This window comes from Cetorhinus maximus, chromosome 18, assembly GCF_964194155.1.
Source record: "Cetorhinus maximus chromosome 18, sCetMax3.hap1.1, whole genome shotgun sequence".
NCBI classification, from domain to species: domain Eukaryota; kingdom Metazoa; phylum Chordata; class Chondrichthyes; order Lamniformes; family Cetorhinidae; genus Cetorhinus; species Cetorhinus maximus.
The window spans coordinates 26,435,457-26,459,827 of NC_135896.1; the positions used below are offsets into that span (position 1 = coordinate 26,435,457).

The following is a 24,371-nucleotide window of genomic DNA, read 5'->3' on the forward strand; positions in this document are numbered from 1 at the left end:
TGGGTAATCATACCCCGAAACTCAACATTTTGACTCAGCCATTCTCCAAAGCGACTCCAAACCACTCTTCTCAAAGGTAACTCCAAATATAGTCTTTGTCTGAAGAAAGCTTAGTTTCCAATCTTTTACTTACAAGCAGCAACCATCTTCTGCTACCACTGTTAAGTTCCGATAGCTGTTTGGCATTAAAGACTGAGACCAAGACTGGCTTCTTCAAACAGAGGTTTAATTTTAGTACCTAAAACTCTACCCAAAAACTTGTCTCACCTGTTATCCCATTTATACAACCAAATGGGTACTTAGGTTGTTAACTAATAATTAGCAATTGAATTCCTTTAACTGTTCCCTTCCCCAACATTGCGGAGAGAAGTTGGAGGCTATTGTCTCTTATTACTTAACGGAACTGCTAGATAGTTTCAAACTTCATTACACTGCTCCCACAGTTCCATTGAGCCACTCTTCTCCACCAGTTCACACAGGCACTCTTCCCTTTCAGAGTGCGTTACAAACAGCGGAGTGAAGTATAGTCACTGATATAACATAGGGAAAGGTTTGGCACAATTTGTGCACACAAAGCTCCCAAAACAGCAGTGAAATAAATGATCAATCTGATTTAGTGACACTGGCTGTAGGATAAATGTTTCCCAGGACACCAGGGAGACTCCCTGCTCTGCTTGCATTGTGCCACAGGATGTTATTAGGTAATCCGAAGAGGGCAGGTGGAGTCTCTGCTTCATGTCTCATTTAAAGGACAGTACCTCTGGCAGCCTTGCCCACAGCCAAGGCTGACAAACACAAAATGTTCATGTAAAATGTGACTGGTTGGCACGTCAAATTCTGTTCACTCAATGGGTTTGCAGTCATTGGCAGAATGCAAATCATGGCTTTAATTCTGCTACGCCACATGATCAGTGGCACTCTGAATTTTCATCTTAGCGAAATAAGAATGGTATGGGAGTGAAATTATCCATCACCCCTATAAAGAAAACTTTTCAAACGTTTCCGTGCTCATTTAGCTCCTCAACAGACTGCTGACATTTTCCCTTTCATGCTAAACTGCCACTTACTCACCAGGCACTCAACACTACAGTTAATTGTTAAATACTAACCTGCCAGACTCAGAATTATATTGCAGACAGATGTGTGGGTGGAAATTTTAATTATATTGTGTATCTTGATAACAACTGAGAAAATGATTAATTGGTCATTAAGATTCCACTTATATGATAACCTACACAATTTCTTCATTGCTTAGAGATGCAATAGAGTAAGTTTGTTAACCCTTTTTGAAGGCCTCCTCCTGCTCTTGAAGTTTGTGGCTCCTTCCATCGTTCAGGTATGTTGTGTAATAAGTGGCTTAGTTACACAACAATTGCGTACACAACAACTTTGTTTCAACCAGGAAGATGCCAGGGTAAATCCCTGAGGTCCGAGATAAATTGGTTCATCCAAGCCCAGGTTATTTTTTGTTCTTTCATGGGATGTGAGCATCGCTGGCAAGGCCAGCATTTGTTGCCCATCCTTAATTGCTCTTGAGAAGATAGTGGTGAGCCACCTTCTTGAACCGCTGCAGAGCATGTGGTGCAGGTACACCCACAATGCTATTAGGAAGGGGGTTCCAGGATTTTGTCCCAGTGACACTGAAGAAACAGCAATGTAGTTCCAAATCAGAATAATGTGCGACTTGGAGGGGAATTTGCAGGTGGTGGTGACCCCATGTGTCTGCTGCCCTTTTCCTTCTAGGTGGTAGAGGTCATGAGTTTGGAAGGTGCTGTCAAAAGGTGGCTTGGCAAGTTGCTTGTAGGTTGAGGTGATTCTAGAGGTGCTGCCCTAGGCATGAAATGCTCAGAGTAGAGAGGAAAGAAAACAAATTGGCAGGTTTCCCACTCCTCACCATTATGCAGCAACTCTTGCTAAAGTACAGATAGCAAGTGAGGCCAAGTTCAGACTCACCTTTAAAGTTTCTTGCAGTGAAATGGCTGGCTGACTCTCGCCATCAAGATTTATAACTAATGACCAATCGAGCGAGGTACAAGAGGGTGACCAACATCCCTGAAACCCCCTCTAACCAAGGCCTCAACATCTTGAGAAGAGGAAGAAGGAAACTTCTGGAAAGCAGGGAGGAAATGAATGGTATTTACTACCACACCAAAGGATGCCACAAGATCTGTTACACTCAGAACAAAAAAGCTTGTTTGTGAAAGCATTGGTTAGTGCCTGCTGAATGAATATTGATAAAATGATTTCCCATTATTAGATTTATGATAGGATACACAGGAATGATTTCACATGGATATGGCACAATACACTTAAGGCAATTTTCTTCTAAGGACCTAGCTTATGCTGTCTATATTAATTATATAGAACCCAGTGAGAAGCAGTGTGCTTCCATTGCTGCACTTCTCCAAACTAGCAGTTCCAGCCGTGTGCAGAAATGTATTTAACACAACATTTAAATTCACCCCCAGTGCTTCTGGCTACTCTCACAGGCTTTGTCTGATCCTGCGCCCTCCATAACTGTGTTAAAATTAAATATAAAAGAAACATACTGTCTAGCCTCTGGACCTCAAGTTTTAATGTTACAATTCATTTATAATCCTCGGAAGAAATCCAGTCCTAATCTTCAGTTTCAAAACTCCTGTCACGCTCTAGTTTTGGGAAAACATTTGGCCAAAACGTTTAGTTTCTTCACCTCATATTTTCATTCTTTTCGAGAATATTTCAAAATTCAATTTTCAGTAATGTTCATTTCACTTCTCACTCAAGGGGCTACAACAAATATTGAGAAATAAAAAGTCAAGCCTGAATGACAACTCTATTCATCCATTTCCATGTAGAATATCACTCCCAGAGGATCTGCCATACAGACAAGTGTTCTTTCAGTGCTCAGAAATAACTGGAGTCTTGGGTTCACAATTCTGTCTTTATAGGAAATTTGATTTCAATTTTAACTTAGTTGACTTAAGTAATATTAACTTTAGGATGCACTCCCACTACAGGAGAGATTGCCCGAACACAGTGAAAATCACCCGACTCATCGGAGCAAACACCCACGCAATACCCTTGACTGTCGTGCATAGCTCGGGGGGAGGAAAAGAGAGATGACTGGAACGTATAAAACTTCAAAATAATTCCTTGCCCCCACAAAAATTTAAAAATTTGATTCAAATTTTACTGATGTTAACATATGGATCCTTTTACTCAAAATAAAAGCTGCTTTTTCCAGTTATAAATGCATCACTTTTCCAGTAACCAATAATAAGGAGTCCTCGGTATGCTGTGGTGCAGTAACAGAAAAAAAGATCTGAAGGAAGCAATGTGCTTGAATAACGAACATTTTCCAGAAGGCAGGATTCTTGTCGTAGGTCGGACCAAAGCAGGCGGTAGAGCCCAATTCGATCACTGATGCAGGAATTGGCTGACTTTAAGTGCTGGGCCTTGCTATATGCTTGGTGGGCTGCATAGTTGATCACATTAGGCTACCAATCCACCTGAATGGCATTATTTCCAGCAGTGGGTAAGGACCATCATATTTAAAAGGTGAGGACACCTCCGAAAGAGAGGTTGCAGGCACTCACCTTCAAGGCTTTGACAACTTCAAATTGTGAACCTGCTGAGGCTTTCAGATGGCTTCACGGAACGGAATGGTCGCCCTGAGATGTTCGCACTGCACCATTTCTCATCCTCACTTTTAAAATATGTTCACCCGTCCAGTTCTTTAAAAGAGAACCTTCTGAGAAGAGATCATGCCCACTTTTGAAAGCTAAGCTGCTAGTTATCTGTGCTTATGAGGCACAAGGCTGTATCCTTGACCTTCAGGAAGTCAAAGAGAAATTTCCAAGGATTTTCTTGAATTGGCTACATTTTTCTCCCAGGACGTGGAGTGATTAGGCAGTGGTTGAATGGTGCGGAGTTGGACACTGATTCAATGGGACTGGCTTAACAGGCCAAATGGTCTTCATTTGCCCTTCTTTTCCTATGTAGCCACTGAGGTATTGAGGAAGATTTGTTTTAATAAATCTGAAAACCATCTTAAATGGAAATTAGAAGGTTTACTAATGAAAAGCAACAGAAGAAAATGCTTCATTACTTAATCAGATTGAACCCTCCTAACAGTTTCTTTATGCAGTGTGATGACCTTTGACCCAGAATCAGTAAGGAAAATTTGTAATTTCTTTAAAATGTCTAGAGAATCTGTAATTATCTTTAAAGAATGTTTGAAAGGGAACTTTAAGAGTTTTTATCAATTGTAATTTTCTTGAATAATAAGAAATATTAGTCCATGTGACCTTACGACCCTTGACCAGGCAGCATTACCAACAGCAAGGAAGTTAAAATGCAGAAGCCATGTGACCAGAAACAAGGGAGGATTGCAGACACAAAGGTGAGCCAAAGGCAGAAGGGGATCAGCACACAGACACTGACACAAAGAGAAAGCAGACAGAGACAGAAAAGAGGAACACAGAATTCTTGTGAAGGAAAGAAGCAAATCTCTCTTAGGAAGAGGTCAGTTTTCTGTTTGGCAGAAAAGGGGGCAGGGGCTCTTAAAGGCACTGTGCAAGCTGGCTAATAAAGATTTAAAATCTGGGGCTGTGTTAATAGCTCAAGGCTGAAGAGCTGGGGGTTTTCCCAGAAGTGGTCAAACCATGAATTGGGGTGTCAACGGTTGTTCAGTTGAAAAGGAGATCCGGAAAGTTACACCATCTGGACTGTCGTGACGCAACAGAAAGAGGGCTCATAGAAGTGTGCCTTGCTGATGATTAAGAGTTTTGTGAAACTCAAGGGTGATGGTTGTTATTGGTTAGGACTCCTGATCTACCCTGTGTGAATACAGAACAACATACTGTGAAACAGTGTAGCTACGTAGTGCCACACATGCTGAAGGGGAATATTTGTGGTTGTGTATGAAGTAGCTTTGTTATATTGACTATTTAAAGTGAAATTTACTTTTTTTATATGAAGTATCATTTGCCTATTAATTCATGTTTAATTTGCATTAGTTCTGATTCGTGTTAAAGTAATAGTTACAAAGGGTTAAATCTTGTTGGTAATTTCTACATTTTGGGGGTCATTTGGTGAATGTGGTTATTTTGCTTTATGGTTCCCCCACACAGGTTGTAACAATGGGAGACAATCCACCTCTTCCCAAGGCAAATGTCTGTAGAACATTAAAGAAAACTCAACAGATGAAATTAAAGTGCAGCCTACTACATTACAGCAGTGACTATATTTCAAAATACATCATTGGCATTAAAATTGTTTGTGACATCCTGAGGTCATGAAAGTACTAAATAAATGAAATATTTTCTTTACTACAGCAATAACTTACATTTGTACAGCATCTTTAATGTTAAGAAAGGAGACCAAATGGTTGGTGTCAGACAGGTTAAGGGGGAAGAGCAAAAACAAACTGCATGCCGATTAATATCTGATGTACACCACACATTTAAAGTTAACTTATGGGCAGATGGTTTTCCCTTCTTATAATTTGCCCACACACTTGATGCCATGAATTTGTACCAAAAAGGGCAGGGCAGACCATGCTTCCCAAACTATTTTCCAATGTAACCCCATTTTAACATTTGAGATTTAATGTGTTCCGTGATGCCAAAAAAAACAAAACAGCAATAGAGCCACATAGTAACATTTTGTATCCAAACATTAAAGTTTTCACAATATAGATCATCATACGATAATACATATTACAAATAGGAAAATCTATGTTTGTAATGTCCTATGTAAAATTATTATTTTATGTACTCACCAGTCCATTACTTCATCGGAGCTGCTCCAGCTCATGAACCTTGGCCAGGAAGCAGCGGAAGTGCAGGTGAAGAGGCTTGAGGTGACTAATGTTGGAGCCTAGGTTGGTTCCACATCCAGGGTGACAAGGTTGGCCTCAGACAGGTTGCAGTGCAGCAGGAGAGGCATTGCCACCAGGTTCATGGTCAGTGCTGGGCTTCGGGACTCATTGAAGCGGCCACAGGCAGGATTCCCTGACCCAGAGGGAGAGACTGAGACACAAACAAGGCAACGGCAACACTGGATGCCACATGGGCCTCGATACAGGTGTTGGACACAGTCTCAGAGGAGGGGAGAGCTCGGCCTGGCCCTCACACCGGTGGTGTTTGGAACAAAGTAGCACCACGGCCAACTTCAGGCTTTTATATTTTGCAAAAGTGCTCTCCCTTTGAATTCTTGCACAGTCCATGACAAACTGAACACCTTCTGCATGGATAGCAATGCATTCATTCTGGTTATAGGAATTTTCTTCATTTGAATGCTGTGTCTGGCATTGGGCCACTGCCTTCAAGATAAAACGAGACAACTTGTGGAGGAGAAGGAAGAAGCAACAAACACATATATGGCCATCCACAGAGAAAGTCAACGATCTACAATTCATTATGAAAGGCAATGACCCTGAAATTCTGCAGGATCTTTTTTTCCAGTCTCCAGTGAGAGATCAGTAGATCACACAGCGAAATGGCATAAATAGCCACTCAGTCATTTCTCTGTAGTCTCTTGCTGGAGTTACAACAGCAGCTGATGAAAACTACCATGCCTACCCCCAACACCAAAGTTAATTTCATATGATCATAAGAAATAGGAGTAGTAGGCCATTCGGCCCATTAAGCCTGCTCCGCCATTCAATGAGATCATGGCCGATCTGATTGTAGCCTTAAATCCACTTTCCTGCCTGTCCTCCGTAATTCCTTACTCCCTTGTTAAGCAAAAATCTCTTTTGATGTGATTCCAAATAGGGACTTGTGTTAACATTGGAGCATATTTGGAACAACAGAGTTTCCTTACAGACAGGCAGTCGTCTATCCTGGATACCCAGGGCATCTCCTGCCCCTTTTGTATTTCCAGACAGGAGACATCAAGTTAAACTGATTGATTGTTAATCAGTCAAAATGGCCATTATGTCAGTATCTATATACATATACATCCCTCACGACCCCATGCACTATCTCTGTGACCCCACAGTTTCAGAACCGCTGTGTTAGACAAAAACATTGACCACCATAAACAATCGCTCTCATCTGTGTCATGGATTTTCTAATGATATAAAGGCACCAATCACTCATAAAGGATTGAGTAAACACGTTGTGGGTTCATTTATTGAGACTAGGCACATGAGAACATTAATACAAATGTAGAGAGTATTGCTGAAAAAAGAGTCATGTCTAATCTTTTTGTCTTGCACTCATCAGGACATTTGCAAAAGTACCAATATAATGGGGAAACAATCATTTATAGTGTGTGTGAAGAAACTGCTGACTGGTTGGCAAATGGCGTTGCCATGGAGAATGCACCACTGATGGTGACTTACAGTTAACTGCCAAGCATTGTTTGAAATTTAAACCAAGCAGCTTGACCCTTATTGGTCAAGGCATTGCCCTGAGGAATGAGTCGGCGAGTGGCTGTCACTTATTTTGTTTAGCTGAAACAGTAACAATGTATGTACATGTTCTTTCTGTCTGCAAAGAACAGGGCCCTGTGTATTAATATATGTAGCTTCCAGTACACACACATGCGCCACACTGTGAGCCAAACTGACAATCTTAAATTGGTAGAAAGCTTGAACAAATCAGCAGCAGAGCTGTGTGTATTGTGTTCTGCTCACAGGCAAAAGTGAAACTGAGACTGAATCACATGACACACTTGCATTCCAGCGATGGCATGCTGCTTTTCCTTAAAGGCATATTACAACAATCTGTTGGCAAGTAGCATGAGATTAAGGCTTGGGTACACTCCAATTTTATTTGTGTACACTGTGCATTTAGAATGTTGATGAACCATTTAGAGAAAGTTAAAAGATAGCACTACTGTGTCAGAAATCGTGGGAAGGTGCATGGACATGAATTTGCTGTTGAGTCAAAATGCTAAATTGCAGCTGTTAACAGGGGGGTGGGAGGGAATCATCAGTATGAAAGGTTCAATAGTCTCAATGTTAATCACAGAGGAGATATGAAAGCATCAAGGAGAGACTGTTTTATATGTTTATTAAATGTGGATTTCCAGGTATATTTCCTCAGAGTGCTGCAATCCATGCTGCTTGCCTCCTGATTTCCCTTAATAATAAGTGTGTAATACTCCAACAGTAGTGAGGTAATTCTACCAGTCCCTTTGGTCAAGCAGACGCAGCTTTATTGAAGTTATACAGTAAGTGTAACTGCTGGTAAATCATGTCGAAAAAAAACATTACGAGTAGGGGTGGAACTCGGCAGCTATTGACCTTTGGTCAGGCAGTGAACAAATTGCATAAGAAGGGCTGTTTTGCCATGCAACTGGGAACCTGTAAAATTGAGTCATTCTTCGAAAATTCACACGGGAGCAACAGCAATACAAATCGTGATGAGCAACTCATATATATTCAAACAAAATGATATGGTGTATTGTGTACCTCTTTATAATTAACAGCTTCAGTCAGTGCTTGAACATTTCTCTCATTTCTCTAAATGATTAGAAACAAAGGTTTTCTGTCGTATGTGTTTATTTGTGTTGTTATTGATTAATGTATCCTGGGAAATATTTCCTACATTGAATAATCTGACTGTTACTGTCAGTCTTTTTTCTATCTGACCCCAGAGAAAGATGAAATCGGTCCGGAGTTGCTTTTTATGCAATATTCAAGGATAAATTAGTACAATTTGTCTTCAGTATGAAGATTGTCACTAGCTAATTAGTGAATTGGCACAAAACAGAGCATGTTTTTGCTGATGTGCTCATGTATTTGTTATTTTTACAATCAAATGGAAAAGAAACACAATTATACATGCCCATGTGAACATTTTGCCAGAGATTGTTTATAATGAATCCATTTGCTTTAATATCATTTTTCATAAGTCAGTTCGTAACTGGTGAAATTTATTTCTTCTGGCCTTGTAGAACCAATGGAAATTTAACACAAATAATCCCTAAGCATAACAACACTTCATTCCTTCAAAAAATTGATCTGTTCACATGGTAAGGATCAATATCCGGAGGTTAATATTTTTACTTGCTCATGGGATGTGAGCATTGCCTGCAAGGCCAGCATTTGTTGCCCTTGAGAAGGAGCTGGTGAGCTGCCTTCTTGAATTGCTGCAGTACATCTTTTGCAGGTACGCCCACAGTGCTGTTTACGAGTGAATTTCTGGTTTTTGACTCAGTGACAGTGAAAGATTGACGATATAGTTCCAAGTCGGCTGGTGCGCGGCTTAGAGGGGAATTTGCAGGTGATGCTGTTCCCATGCATCTGCTGCCCCTGTCCTTCCACGTGATAGAGGTCATCAGTTTGGAAGGTGCTGTTGAAGGAGTCTTGGAGAGTTGCTGCAGTGCAATTTTGTAGATGGTACACACTACTGCCACTATGCATCGGTGGTGGACGGAGTGAATATTGAAGGTTGAACTTGGAGTGCTGATCAAGTGGAATGCTTTGTTCTGGAGTTTGTCGAGCTTTTCAAGTGTTGTTGGAGCTGCACTCATCCAGACAAGTGGATATTTCATCACACTCCTGATTTGTGTCTTGTAGGTGGTAGACTCTGGGGAGTCAGGAAGTGAGTTACTCACCACAAAATTCCCAGCCTCTGAACTGCTCTTGTCGCCTAAGTATTTACATGGCTGATCCAGCTAAGTTTCTGGTCAATGGTGACCACCGGGATGTTGATGGTGGGGGATTCAGGGATGGCATCAATGTTGAACACCAAGGGAGGGGAGGATTTTCTTTTGTTGGAGATGGGCATTGTCAGGCACTTATGTGGCACAAATGTCACTTATTAGCCCAAGCTTGAATGTGTCCAGGTCTTGTTGCATGTGGGGATAGACTACTTCAGCATCTGAGGAGTTGTGAATGTGCAATGTTTAGTACCAATCATCAGCTAACATCCCTACTTCTTCCCTTATGATGGAGGAAATGTCGTTGATGAAGCAGCTTAAGATGGTTGGGCCTAGGACACTACCCTGAAGAACGTCTGCATTGATATCTTGAGGCTGAGATGGTTGGCCTCCAACAAACACAACTATTTCTCTTTGTTAAGTATGACTCCAACCAGTGGAGAGTTTTCCCCCACCGATTCTCATTGACTTCAATTCTACCAAGGGTCCTTGATGCCACACTCAGTCAAATGCTGCCTTTATGTCAAGGGCAATAATTCTCAACTCATCTCTGGAATTCAGCTCCTTTGTCCATGTTTAGATCTAGGCTATAATGAGGTCTGGAGTCAAGTGGCCCTGGAAGAACCAAGTCTGAGCATTCCATGAGCAAATTATTGGTGAGTATTTTTTAAAATTCATTTATGAGGTGTGGGCTTCGCTGGCTAGGTCAGTATTTATTGTCCATCCCTAATTGCCCTTGAGAAGGTGGTGGTGAGCTACCTTCTTGAACTGCTGCAGTCCATGTGGTGTAGGTACACCCACAATGCTGTTGGGGAGGAAGTTCCAGGATTTTGACCTTGCGACAGTAAAGGAACAGCGATACATTTCCAAGTCAGGTTGGTGAGTGACTTGGAAGGGGGTTTTCAGGTGGTGGTGTTCCCATGTGTTATGACAAGTGGTATTTGCCAGGCTGAACAAATCAACAAGAGAGACTTGGCCATTCCATCACAATGGTTTTGCAATTTGTATTTATTACGAGAAGGTTTGCGCACTGAATTCAGAAGTAATGAGTCCATTAACACCTTTAGAGATTTTAAAAATTAGATTAAAACATTTATTAACAAAAAATAATAAAACACATACACAAGATTACAGTTACACAGTTACTTATTATAACAATTCCCAAAATTCCTAATTAACCAGACTTCCAACTATACACCCCCTGTAAGGCAACAGTCCAAAATAGATTTTACATTTATAGAGACAATCAAACAAGGTTACCACAAGCACCCACTCGACAGTGGAATTCCAAAGGCTTTTAACACAACTTTGGTTACTGGAACAGCAGACTTCTGCAAATTAGCTAGAGGCTTTTCCCCAAGTCTGTTTCACATGGTGTACCTTTCAGATCTCACACGGACACACAGCACATACAGCCTTCCATCCCTCTTTAAATACATTTCTCCTTCTTTGATTTGTAAATCCCATTGTTCCCCCATGTCTTTGGAATTTACTTTTCCCATAATATAAAAATTTTTCATGTTATCATTATGGTCAGCACTTTTGGGAAAAATCAAAGTAATAACCTCGTCCTATTTATCTTGCTGGTCATAAAAACATTATCATTTCTCTTTGAAAATCCAACAACTTTTCCCCTTATCTTAAAAATGCAGATTTCCCTTTACTTAACTCGTCCATTAGCATTTCAAATGCCTTTTTACACCTAACTCTTTTGATAATTTAAGCCTTGCAGTTTACCTGTCTCGAATTTAATTAAATCAGCCACACGCAGAACCACATACACACACACAAGCCTACATTACAATATCCCACAATAATATTATGAAAAATATGATAGTTTCATGACACATGCATCTGCTGCCCTTGTCCTTCTAGATGGTAGCAGTCTTGGGTTTGGAAGGTGCTGCCTAAGGAACCTCGGTGAGTTACTGCAGTACATCTTGTAGATAGTACACACTGCTGCCACTGTTTGTTAGTGGTGGAGGGAGTGAATGTTTGTGGAAGGGGTGCCAATCAAGCGGGCTGCTTTGTCCTGGATGGTGTCAAGCTTCTTGAGTGTTGTTGGAGCTACACTCATCCAGGTAAGTGGAGAGTATTCCATCATACTCCTGACTTGTGCCTTGCAGATGGCGGACAGGCTTTGAGGAGTCAGGAGGTGAGTTACTTGCCACAGGATTCCTAGCCTCTGACCTGCTCTTGTAGCCACAGTATTTATATGACTAGTCCAGTTCAGATTATAGTCAATGGTAACCCCCAGGATGTTGATAGTGGGTGATTCAGCGATGGTATGCTATTGAATATCCAGGGGTGATGGTTAGATCCTCTCTTGTTGGAGATGGTCATTGCCTGGCACTTGTGTAGCACGAATGTTACTTGCCACTTGTCAGCCCAAGCCTGGATATTGTCCAGGACTTGTTGTATTTGGACATGGACAACTGACTGAAACTTGAAATTGAGACAGGTTGCTATCCAGGTTCTACCTACAATTTTAAAACCTCTTGAAGTTGAGTTTGAGACCACAGCAGTATAGCGTAAACTATAATCACATGTAAAATGGCATATAACTTGTAAAACAGCTTGGTGTTGATGTAGTTTGCTTTATAGAGGTCTTAGTTCTACTAACACACAAATAACAAATATTGATTGTGTAGATTTGCAATCCATATCTACTTTTGCCCATTCTTTGTGACCATCAGTTAATGCTTGATGATCCAACTAAGATCCAATGTAATGTCCCTTTCAAAACACTCACCAAAGCAAGAATGTTGTAATACATGCGGAGCGGCAAACTGAAAAAATACAGGAACACTTCAGTTAATTAATAGGCAAGAAATGATGAAATTCAGTGACTCTTCTCTAAAAGCACATACCAGATCCTCTTAAAATTCAATGACAGGGAAATCACTTTGCTCATCAGTTAATTTTCATGCTAATCATCATGGGCAATAATTTCTTTCATGACAACATTTCGACCTTAAAGTTATACTGTGGAATTCACTCACACACACACACATTTTTCTCAAAATCTGTTCTGTACTATTTTGAGCAGAGGAGTTAACAGGTTGGAATTAAATGGGTTAACATCTTTTCTAAAACAGCTGGTAAAGGGACATCAGACCAACATAATCCCACAGCATAATCTGAGGTTTTACGTTAATTGACGGTTTCAATCCCTTTAATGTTACACTTCTGCCCTTTTGAAGTAGTACATTATCCACAAGGACCTCAAGAAATGAGGAGTTTTGTGGTTTTGGTCTCAAGGAATGAAGTTTAGTGCAGAATTTATAGTTTATTTTGAGCAGTAAATTGCAGAAACCATTCACCTTACTGTTAGAGGACACCCAAAGGAAAATGGAAAGCTGACGTTTGAGGGTCAGCTAGGTAATGTAAATGGTTCATTTGATTTGGACTCTCTTACACTGTAAATTATTGTATCCAAGAGAGATTTTTGTTTGAGATTTATTGGCAGGAATTCCTGCCAATAAGAGTCAGGCTTGCATTTACTCCATGTTGTATTAGTATGCTGCCACTTTCCTGCCAGCTTGAGAAAGTGGTTATATTCCTGTTTAAGAGTCAGAACTTCATGGGTCCAAACCCGACTCCTGCATTGAATGTTGCATTGTTGGCACATCTTTCAGAAAGACCCCAAACCGAGAACCTGCCTACCTGTTGGAAGGATGCGAAGAATCCCATAGAGGTATTCAAAGAAGTGCAGAGGAGTGCACATTGGTTGCTGCACATGCCTACTTAACAAACATAATTCTTTGGCTGTGAAGCTTACCTTAAGGAAGTGGAAAATGTTAAATGAATGCAAGTTTTTACTTTTAATAGATTCATTTGAGATTCCTTTGTCTATTATTTTAATAGAGCATTACCTGATTCATTTGAGGCACAATGTATTGCACGGATGGCATCATGTTTGAGCCCAATCCCTCTTCTTACCAAATGTTGATACATACAGACATTCCATGTCACAGGATAGTAAGTCAACAGGGATAAGATCCCTGCTGTTATTTTTTCTCTCTACCCAACCTAACAAAGTTAATGTGAACTCAACAAAGTCTGGAGCTTTTCAGCTTAGTAGAGCTAAGCACTATAGTACAGTTAATAGTGTAGATCGTGTTGTAATATGCCTTTAAGGGATAGCAGCATGCCATCGCTTTAAGGGAAGTGTGTCATGTCACCCAGTCTCAGTTTCACTTCGGCCTGGAGCAGAACACAGCACACAGCCCTACTCCTGATGTCTTTAAGCTTTCTATCCATGTACATATGTGCCTTTTCTTAATAAGTGAACCCACGTCTTTGCACAATCCCTTATGAGCTGTTGGTGCCTTTATATCATTATAACACACATGACATGGTGTGCAGCAGTGGATCCTTCTAAATGACAATTTTGTTGCCAGGCATGGTGAACAGTCTTAGATCATGGTAATTGGCATGAGATGACCCTTGATGTTTTGGTCAAACCACAACAGGTTTGCATCGCCAAAGAGAGTTGAAATCATAGCGTTGTGACTGCACAGAAAAGCTTTGAAGACACATTGCAGAGTGAAGACACAGTGCTCATATAAAGAGCTGGTAAGCCAACAGATCCCTTAAGGTGAGGCTGCAGCACATAGTCTGTCAGTTCAGTGAAAAGGACAGTGCATCATGAGGACCAGCACCAGGTTAGCTCAGTCGGGAAAGGCGAGTGACCAGGGTATGGGTCAGATCGATAGCGAGCGACATGCCTTCACTTCAAGCGTATTACAACAGATGGGAGTGGAAAATTGCAATGGGACATTGACTGATTGAGTGAGCATAGCTGTGGTAGGTGGAGTTCAATATAGGAAAGTGTGGGCGCAAGAAAGATAGACAAGAGTATTTTCCAAATGGTGAGAAACTAGGAGCCGTGTATAAGCAGAGAGATTTAATGGCCCAAGTACAGAAATCACTTAAAGCTAAATGGACAGGTACAAAAAATAAGTTAAAAAGGCCAATGGCCTTTGTCTCAAAGCAGCTGTAATATGAAGGGATGAATGTTATGTTGCAGTGGTACAGAGCTCTTGTTAAATCTACCTGGAGCACTGTATTCAGCTCTGGACCTCAGGACATAGTGGGTGCAGCCCAGGTAGGGTAGATGGAGGGAAACTCTAGTGGGGGAGTCCAGAACAAGGGGGAACAACCTTATAATAACAGCTTATCAGGAGTGATGTCAGAAAGCTCTTCTTCACACAAAGGACAGTGGGAATCTGGAACTTTTGAGACTGGCCTGGGTGAATTGAAAATTTCAAAACTAAGACTGATAGATTTTGGTGAAACTGAGTATTAAGGGTTACAACAGCAAGGCAGGTAGATGGAGTTCAGATACAGGTCAGCCATGAACTAACTGAATGATGGAACAAGCTCTAGGGGCTGAATGGCCTACTCCTGTTCCTATCCTTCTACGCATGTAGTACCTTCACCCAATGTTAGAAAAGCTGTACAGATAATGAACACTCCGATGTTAGAGAAGACAGAAACCCCAATGATGTAGAGGAAGGATATGATTTGTGTCAGGGTACACAGGAAGGTGAGGAACCACAACTCTCTCTTCCTCTAATGAGAAGTCCTGAGCCTACACTGTTTTGATGGCATGGTCTGTTGATTGATTTAAGTTTTTGGCTCAGGGTCTATTAGAAAGGGAATTAAAATAAGGGAAACTATAATAGGATATCAGACAACTTAAAAACACTTTTCCTGTAGAAACTGGGCAATGTAAAACCAATTTAATCCACGTAGGCGGTATTAAAATGCATTTATATTGTTTAATAAGGCAGTGCAGCTTTAAGTAATTTTCAGAGACTAGAGAATAATTGAAATGTCAAACAAAACACTAGCATAGGACTCTACAAAGTCACCTCTTCCATGTTTTTCTGTCACGGTGCCAAAATATCTTTTATTAGCTTAATTGCTAAATGCTGCCACAGAACGCTGATTTCACAATCCTCCTTTAATGATGCTAGTTTTAACTGCTCAAGTCCTTCTCCACTAATAGAGTAACCACTGTGAACCGGCAGATGCATTCAAGAGTGGGTGTTTACAGTATCTTTTCAATTATATTTTTGTTCCTGCCTAGTTTTAGTCTCCATTTTTGTTGACCCTCATTCAGGATCTCTAAATGCAATATTGAAAATTGGATCAGCTATTACCAGTACTTTGATTTTCCTGTTGAATTGATTCTCAGAGGATTGTGAATCTTTGGAATTCTCTACCCCGGAGAGTTGTAGAGGCTGAGTCATTGAATGTATTGAGGGCTGAGATAGCCAGGTTTTTGAAGTATAGGGGAGTTTAGGGTAATGGGAAACAGATAGGAAAGTGGAGTTGACGCCAAGATCGGATAAGCCATGATCTTATGGAATGGTAGAGTAAACTCAAGGGGCCATATGGCCTACTCCTGCTCTTATGTTCTTACATTGTCATGATTTTTTTTCTCATTAATTATCCTCAGAGTAAACAATGGGTCTGTGCACTCTGTGTTTACAGAATCCAGCTTACTCTTGTAATGGGCCTCTATTGCCTTCTATGTGTTTGAATGTACAGTATTTAATATCTTCCCTGGGATTGGCAGGAAGGTCATATCTTTCTGGTTCCTGTAGTTATGCCGATATTCATCAACAAACCAGTCCAAGAGTAGGTACCAACTGCAAGCAGAACATTTCTGGACAGTTTTTTTTTAAGTGCATTGCCATCTTTAAGCTCCCAAAGTAAACTAGTTTTTTCTTCATTCCAGGTTACTTTTTGCATTTTTCTTTCTTTAAAAAAATGTTCCTATTTATTAACAGAGACATGACTTTTGATCATGGCTGTACCAAAAGGTTACTGCCAACTTTACCAAATTGATGACGTGGACTACAAGTGATAACACAGCAGAACTCATCCGAGACTCTCTCTTTCCACAGGTGCTGGCTGGCCTACTGAGTATTCCCAGCATTTTCCAGTCCGACGTTAAATGAATGACTATAGTATGGTATATCTCTTTAGCATTTCTCAGCACTGTTTAACTTTTATTCATTGCTATTTGATTCTCTGGAAGACCATTATATTATTCCTTCATAGCTTTCAATCCACATCCATACTCCATTGTTTTAGCCTTCTCATCACCCCAGCCTTTTAAAAATATTTTCTTATATTTCCTCTGCAATCTGTTCCCAATTTTCTATTGATGATTCTCCTCCAATTAGCCTCCAATTTTTTTACCAGTTAGCCCCATCCTAATAACTCTTATCCACCATTAAGTGCTCCCTCCATCACAAACCTCTCCAAACTTTGCCCTTCCTCACCTATGTATAGCGATTAGCAAGTCAATAAATGCCAAATCCGTCTTCACTGTTTAAGATCTATTCTATATTTATTGAGTTAAAAACATTTCTAGAATAGATATTTCAAGTTGAGTGCTGTACTGGAAATTCTGCCCTGATTTTATATTTGCCATCCTGAGGTCACTACAAGAGGTGTTTGGACCTTCTTTATTAAATGGTGCTGATGAAAGTGCTCATTATAACATACCTTTCCAATCACAGGGGTATTCCCTAAATGTCCAGGAGGATAACTCAGTTTTTGTTAACCAATTCCACTCTCCCGCCATCACTTCTGGTAATGCAAATTAGGTCAGAAATGCTGCATTGTAAGCACCGATGTTACTTAGCTGCCTGAGAACAGCCCCTTTTTAATATAATTTCAAGTTTCTTTTTAGAAGTCACAACACAGTCACTGAGCTCTTCAATAAAACCACCTTCACCGCATTTTAGAGCCTCACATTGCAAAGTAACTTATCAAAGTCAAAGGACAGTATTGTGTATGCAGTGTCTCGAGCTACATTCATCAAGTTTATCAAGAGCACATGAACTTCCCTGTTCATGTTGAACGTACTACAATACCAGATGCTTTACAGAAAGGAATGACTTCCCTTAGAAATCCATAACTGTGAGAATACCACATACCTATTATAGTCAACTGGTGGCATGTACATTAATACATGTATATTAGTGTAAAACTAGCTTTAGAAGTCTGATTCAAACACACAATTTTAATGAGTGGTTTCCCTATTTGCATTACACTTTTGGGAAAGGAATGCATTGGGAAACTCTCATGAACAGTACATCTTTAGGAGGCAGCTTGCCTTTTGAAAAGTAATTTCGACATCAGTAATTAAACTAGATATGAAAATTTCCGTATTAATTATATTTAATTTCCATATATGCAGATGAAGCTGTCAAAGGCTCGTGTTCCCTTGAACAACGACTCCACAGTAACTCCACAGTGCTTTATCAATTACACAAAAAACAGCTTGAGAGGTTTGCATTCCAGCAAACTGTCCAGGCTGAATGTTTTGAGCAGAGCCTGAGCTTCTTGCAGTTTATAAAATGAAGATAATTTCTACAATTAGGGAGGGGAACAAATTCCTGCCTTGCCAGTGCTGTCTACCTCTCATGAAAGAATAAAAAACATGTAATATCAGTAACGACCTCTAAAGAACAAGCAATGATGGTTATTCTTTGATGACATAACCGCATTAACACTTGCCAGATAATGTTGGTGGGGACATCAAACTTGCCAAAAATCACTGCCAAAAATAATTGCAAATCTCAAGGGCTTGTAGCCATTAACATTGAATTTTGGAAGCATTAAAAATGTAATTGTGGAATTGCCGATTTAAAAATGAACGGAAAAATTCTTCCACAGTTAACAGTAGAGATCTATAGGACAAACTCACAGTAAAGAAGCCTGCATCATTCCTAATCCATCATAATGGTGGCCAAATAAATCATTTCTGATAAGACACCACACCTTGTGTCTACCCACGTAGGTTTAAGTATAGGCATGAAACATGTGACCATGCTACATGCATTTATGCTTCAATATATTAAGCTGAAAGTTAGTCAGAAGGCAAAAGGCCAATTAGTGCTCACCAACTCTCGCCAATAACACAAGCCTGGAGATGAAATCTTACTTTTGGCCCTGTGTATGCACCATCTTCAGAAAAGTCAGCAGACGCTGATTAAATGGAGCAAAGCAGCAATGTCAGCCAGGTGGTGTCAGGTTACCAGATTGGCTTTCCTTGCTTTATTCAACTCCCATTTTCAAATGCCTAAGGTGTGTTTCCAGGCCAACAGTTTTAAAGTCCTACCTTAAAGTAGCTACTAAGCTCCACACCACACCGACTCCTTTCTTTTGGCTCACAGGGAATCCTACACGGAACAAGGACTCGAGGAAAACCTGGTATTCCCGTTGTTCTGTGGAAATTGTTTTTGCTTCAGCCAAGGAAGAATTTGAGAAAATAGCCTCTCCTCTCTTAGCACAACTTCCTGAAACTTTAGGTGTGGTTTGATTCATTCTGGGTTTCATTTACTCACAGGACAACAAGAATGTTTGCATAGGAGCCCAGGTTACAAAGCTACAGCCTTCTGACTTCAAACAGGTGGAACCAGACTACAGCTAGACTGATCGGTTTACAGATTTTTATACTGAAATTGAAGTACCAATCAACACCTTCGATGCAAATTGATCAGCTTTTCAGGGCTCTGGCAAACTTCCTATTTTTAAAAATACCTTTTAACACAACAGAATATAAATAGTCGCCTGGTAGCACAGAACATGAGTAGTGCTGAAAAAAAGTCATTTTGTTGAAGCTTTTCGTCTTGCACTCATCAGGACTATCGCAAGAATACCAATGTCAGGGGAAGCAACAACTTTATACTGTATGAGAAGAGAGTGCTAATTGGTTGGCAAGTGGAGTCTGATTGGTAGAGGCGTTGTCATGGAGAATCCACCAGTTAAAGTTGACTGACTGTTAACTGCCAAGCATTGTTTGAAATTTACACCAGGCAGCTTGACTCTGATTGGTCAAGGCATTGTCCTGGGGAATAAACCAACAAATGGCTATCACTTATTTTATTTAGCTGAAACAGACGCAATGTGTGTACACGTTCTTTCTGTCTGCAAAGAACAGGGCCCTGTGTATTAATACATGTAGTTTCTAGCACACGCATGTGTACTGCCCTGACAAATCAGAGACAAGCTGCCTGGTTTAAATTTCAAACAATGCTTGGTAGTTAACTGTCAGTCACAATCAACTGGTGCATTCTCTATGGTAACACCTCTACCAATCAGAGTTCACTTGCCAACCAATCAGCACTCTCTTCTCATACAGTATAAAGCTGTTGCTTCCCCTGACATTGGTATTCTTGCGATTGTCCTGATGAGCGCAAAAGCTTGAACAAAATGTCTCTTTTCAACAATACACAGCAGAATATTTGAGATACAGGTAATCTAGTAGCCCCTATACAATCATAACACCATGTATTAAAGAATACTATACACTGGAAAAAACAATAATTTCCCGCTGGCTGCAAGACATTTCTGCAGTGAATCTTCTGATTGACCTCAGGATGTACCTAATACAAGTAGTTTACAATGGACCCGAGAATCTCCTTACTTACAGAAAGATGATCTTGTAGTCTGAAAGGAACTGGTCAGATTATATGCAGCAACGTAAAATACACTCTGCAGAACGGGTATAATGCCCTTCTCTTTTTAAAACAGCTTTATTCAATTTGCCCTGGGAAACACCATGAGAGATCCATTATTAATTAATAATTAATTCATCAGGAATACTTAGATCATGGCCTGGATTTTCACAACCTTTGCAAAAATGGCAGAAGAGGCTGAAAATTGGAAGTTCCACCCCCGAACATGGCACCTACCATTTTGCTGGGGGTGGAAATGGGCCTGGGTCAGGATTTTCACATGCGTGTTTCACGGAGGCACTTGCCCATATAACTCAGCAGCTGCCACCACTCATGTCTAATTTTGGTGACCCAATATGTATGAAATATGATGTGCAAAGGTTAGACTTAGTAGGAGCAGGTCTAGACTTTGTGGGGTCCAACGGAGAAGTAGGGTACCCTTTTGAAGACATCGAGCATCCCTTTGGATATAGTTAAAAACAAAAAATTGCGGATGCTTTTTCCTTTGGATATAGTCCCTGGACACCTTTGGGGGAAGTCAAGTGCCCCTTAGGAGAGATAAGGTGTGTCTTGGGAGAGGTAAAAGTAGGATATTATATGAGTAAAAAGTGCATAAACTCATTAACTGTCAAGTTCATTGGAACTTTCAAAAGTCAAAATGAACTGTCAAAGACAACTGTCAAACTGTCATGCCATTTAAAATTCCTGGCCTTTAAATCTTTGAAAATAAATGTCTGCAGTATTTTTAAAAAATCATTGCTTGCTATTTCACACTGTCGACATAAGCTTCAGCACTACCAGTACTGGATTAGTACTGCATGCCTGATTTCACAACCTTCGTTAATACAGTAGACTGCCTTCCATTTCACAGTTTGATTGGCAGCACCAAGAGACTATAGTCCCACTTCAAAGAGCCCATAAATTCCAATGTTTGCTTTCTACAAGGAATTAAGCACCTGAATAAAATGTTTGTTTTTGTAAGGATATAGTTCAAGGAATGTAAATGTAGGCCAGGATATTTAGGTTGGTGAGCGAGGGGGCGGGGCCTGCTCGCCGACGGGTAAAATGACGCAGGATGATGTCAGGCGGAACACCCGACGTCGCCCCGTGTCATTTCCATTTTCAGACTGGAGGGGGCGCAGCCGAATCAGCTCTGTGCCCGCCAACCTGTCAACGGCCTATTGAGGCCATTTAAAAAGTAATTAAGCTCACTAATGGACCTGCCCGTCCAACCTTAAGGTTGGCGGGCAGGCCAGGAGCCCTGGCGGGTTTCTGAAAGAGCATGAAACCCCATCCACGGGCGGGATGAGGTTTCATGAGGGTTTTTAAAAAGTTAATAAATGTTTAATTAAAAGTGATGGACGTGTCACATGAGGGGACATGTCAGGGAAGTTTTATTTTTGCCCCGTCACCATTTTTAAATTTGGTGCCGATCTCCCTGAGGCAGCACTTAGAGTTCTCTCTTTCGTGTGCAAGCGCGAAAGAGCGCACTCCCGGCTGAGGGAATCCCCCCTCCCCCGCCCGCACAGCGCTTAGAGCTTCCTGGCAGATGTCACACTGGGCGGGCCTTAATTGGCCCGCCCACATAAAATGGTGGCACAGCCCCCAAAGGGGGGAGAAAATTCTTTCCATAGTGAATGTTTTTTTAATGAACAAGAATATTTTTCTTTAAATGAAGTCTGCAATAGACACTTAGAACTTTATTTAATCCTGCCATCTGGCCATAGTGGTGAGTTGGCATGGTAGGTGTAGGGGCAAAAGGTGATGGGTGTGGGTGGCGAGCGTGTGGTGACACAAGTTGGCACATGGGCTCTAAAGGGCCATGAGGGTTGGTAGAGGGGCATATTTAGCATGTAGGGTTTGAGTGACCATGAGGGCAGGCAGAGGGCATAAGGTAGCAAGGGGTGGCACAGAGGGGACATGGGGAATGTGTGAGGGTGGTTGGAGGGCTTTTTTTGTTTTATTGCTTTTTTAAAAAAATCTTAGACAGAGTGCTGGAGCACAGAGGCAGGCCTTCAACCCAGCCTACCTCCACATCCAGCAGCCTCCCTACTCATCCTGCGGGCAGAGAACCCTGCCACCCAGAATGCAAATCCGACCTTCTGGGGCACTGGCCCCTGGCTCGGGTTTGCGGAGCTGGGAAATGTTCCAACTCTGTGCTCGCATGACCAGGAGTGAAAACTCAGGCCCACGTTGGCAGTGGTTTAACCAGTTTAAATTTAGAAACTATCCAGGGAGGTTAACATTTGGAACATGCCACCTCATGGGGTAGTTGAGGCAAATGAAATAACTAGCGGGAAGCTAGTTAAGCACTTGAAGGAGAAAAGAAGGAAATACTGATAGCGTTAGGGCAAATGTCTGCTGTCTGTAAATTCTGTGCAAATCTATTTTAAAATCAGAAAAAATCTACTTTGTAACTTCCTGAACTGTGAACTGGCACACACACTGCATTCTGCTCACCCTTCAGCTTTAGTCTGACAATTAAAGGGAAAGAGAAGCCCCACTGTGAAAAAACATATTTGTTTTATTAAGATAAAAGCAAAAAACTGCGGATGCTGGAAATCCAAAACAAAAATAAAAATACCTGGAAAAACTCAGCAGGTCTGGCAGCATCTGTGGAGAGGAACACAGTTAACATTTCGAGTCCACATGACTCTTCAACAGAACTAAGGAAAAATAGAAGAGCGGTGAAATATAAGCTGGTTAAAGGAGGTGGGGGGTGGGTGGGACAGGTAGAGCTGGATAGAGGGCCAGTGATAGGTGGAGATAACCAAAAGACGTCACAGACAGAAGGACAAAGAGATGTTGAAGGTGATGATATTATCTAAGGAATGTGCTAATTAAGGGTAGAAAGCAGGGCAAGCAAGGTACAGATAGCCCTAGTGGGGATGGGGTGGGGTGAAGGAATTGAAATAGGCTAAAAGGCAGAGATAAAACAATGGATGGAAATATATTTAAAAATAATGGAAATAAGTGGGATATTGGGGAAAAAAGGGGGGATCGGAAAGGGGGTGGGATGGAGGAGAGAGTTCATGATCTAAAATTGTTGAACTCAGTATTACCCCACCAGCCTCCGCATTCAAAGGATCATCCTCCGCCATTTCCGCCAACTCCAGCATGATGACACAACCAAACACATCTTCCCTTCACACCCCCTGGCGGCATTCCGCAAGGATCGTTCCCTCCGGGACACCCTGGTCCACTCCTCCATCACCCCCTACACCTCAACCCCCTCCCACGGCACCTTCCCATGCAACCGCAGAAGGTGCAACACCTGCCCCTTTACTTCCCCTCTCCTCACCGTCCAAGGGCCCAAACATTCCTTTCAAGTGAAGCAACATTTCACTTGCACTTCCCTCAATTTAGTCTACTGCATTTGTTGCTCCTAATGTGGTTTCCTCTACATTGGAGAGATCAAACACAGACTGGGTGACCGCTTCGCAGAACACCTTCGGTCTGTCCGCAAGCATGACCCAGACCTCCCTGTCGCTTGCCATTTCAACACTCCACCCTGCTCTCATGCCCACATGTCCATCCTTGGCCTGCTGCATTGTTCCAGTGAAGCTCAACGCAAACTGGAGGAACAGCACCTCATCTTCCGACTAGGCACTTAACAGCCTTCCAGACTGAATATTGAGTTCAACAATTTTAGATCATGAACTCTCTCCTCCATCCCCACCCCCTTTCCGATTCCCCCCTTTTTTCCCCCCAATATCCCACCTATTTCCATTATTTTTAAATGTATTTCCATCCATTGTTTTATCTCTGCCTTTTAGCCTATTTCGATTCCTTCACCCCACCCCCACTAGGGCTATCTGTACCTTGCTTGTCCTGCTTTCTACCCTTAATTAGCACATTCCTTAGATAATATCATCACCTTCAACACCTCTTTGTCCTTTTGTCTGTGACATCTTTTGGTTATCTCCACCTATCACTGGCCCTCTATCCAGCTCTATCTGTCCCAACCCAGCTTATATTTCACCTCTCTTCTATTTTTACTTAGTTCTGTTGAAGAGTCATACGGACTCGAAACATTAACTGTGTTCCTCTCCACAGATGCTGCCACACCTGCTGAGTTTTTCCAGGTATTTTTATTTTTGTTTTGTTATTTGTTTTATTCTTTCATGGGATGTGGCATCGTAGGTAACACCAACTTTTGTTGCACATCCTAATTGCCCTTGAGAAGGTGGTGGTGAGCTGCCTTCTTGAACTACTGCAGTCCATCTGGTGCAGGAATACCTATAGTGCTGTTAATGAAGGGAGTTCTAGGATTTTGATACTGTG

General features: G+C 41.3%; 1 protein-coding gene across 6 annotated transcripts in view; it reads right to left on the bottom strand.

The window, feature by feature from the left end:
* Window positions 1–24,371, bottom strand: part of LOC144693003 (synaptotagmin-16-like) — a 188,617-nt gene that overhangs the window by 73,568 nt on the left and 90,678 nt on the right. For 2 of the 6 annotated variants that reach the window (XM_078562248.1, XM_078562244.1), the window contains exon 1: window positions 18,749–19,177. The exons of 3 other annotated variants lie outside the window; for them this stretch is intronic. The gene's annotated coding sequence lies outside the window, so the exon portion shown is untranslated. Of the gene's footprint in view, window positions 1–18,530; window positions 18,627–18,748; window positions 19,178–24,371 lie in introns of those variants that run through there. One more of the 6 variants, XM_078562246.1, reaches the window with a different exon arrangement.